The sequence below is a fragment of the Sinocyclocheilus anshuiensis genome, unplaced genomic scaffold, assembly GCF_001515605.1.
Source record: "Sinocyclocheilus anshuiensis isolate Anshui unplaced genomic scaffold, SAMN03320099.WGS_v1.1 scaffold2917, whole genome shotgun sequence".
In the NCBI taxonomy this organism is placed as follows: Eukaryota; Metazoa; Chordata; class Actinopteri; order Cypriniformes; family Cyprinidae; genus Sinocyclocheilus; species Sinocyclocheilus anshuiensis.
Window position 1 is genome coordinate 226,684 of NW_015539844.1, and position 1,160 is coordinate 227,843.

The 1,160-nt window shown below is 28.5% G+C and overlaps 1 pseudogene; it reads left to right on the plus strand.

The window, feature by feature from the left end:
- LOC107684528 (chloride channel protein 2-like) overlaps window positions 1-1,160 on the plus strand; it is a 40,708-nt pseudogene that overhangs the window by 552 nt on the left and 38,996 nt on the right.

The window sequence follows — 1,160 nt, forward strand, 5'->3', positions numbered from 1 at the left end:
TCTAAAAATTAATTAAGGACACTTGTTTTAAATTGTGAAATAAAATTAATAAACATGAATTAACTCACTTTTATATGTATCAATTTTATTTTATTATCATTTATATATTATATTTTTATTCATATTTAGAAGTAGCTTTTTTATATATATTTTCAGTTTTCATTTTAATTTTAGATTAATTTTTAGTAATTTTGTTGCTTTTGCCATTTAATTTTTTTTTTTTTTATCGTACTATATAAGTTCAATTTTTATTTCAATTTTAGTTTGGTTTTGTTTATTTTAAGATAGTAATTTTAGTGCTTCAGCTTAAAATGGAAATTAGACATGTTGCTTTGGCAACTAAATTAAGTTTAAGTTTTTTAATTAATATTTATATTTTTAAATTATTTTTTTATTAATATTGTGACATAAATTATGTTTTCTGTTCAACAAACTAAATGAATTAAATTTGTTGCTTTGGCAACTAGCTGAAACAAGTTTGTTTTTCATCTAATATTTGCATTTTATTTTATTTTAGCTTCAGTTAACAAAAATATTTTCAATAGTTTTATTTTTTATTTTCGTTAACTTTAATAAAAAATATAAAGTCCATAAATATCAGGAATATGTCAGCATGAATAACTGAATTTGATCTCTTAACTCAGTTTCAATCAAGCACAAAAGCCTCATAAGGTCTATTTTTATCATCTTTCCGCAGTTATTGCTAAATATAATAACTTGCTTCACCTCTCAAACAACTGTCCTTTTGTCTGACGTCACTAGTTCTTTCTTACCTTTCAACCACTTGTTGTTTGATGTCAGCTCTCTATAAATGAATCTGCTCAGATAAGTGAATAAAAGGCTGTTTTCCATAAATTCTTAAGCAGTTATGTTTGATCTGAAAGTTTTCCACGCTCCACAGCGCTCCCGGTGGCAGTTTGAGGACAACACATACTGAAGAACATGAGAAAGAGAGAGAGCGATGTTTTTTTCCAGTCTTTGTCTTGAAGAGGTCATTCTGACATGACTTTCCTGCTGCTGTCGTTCTTCTCTCTGGCTTTGTTCGTTTCTCCCACTCGCTGAAAAATTGAAATTCTTCTCACACTGCAGGGTGAATAAACCTACTGTTCCCGTTTAGTCGGTCACTCTCGACGTCACGTCGGATGACTGACGAATTGGGA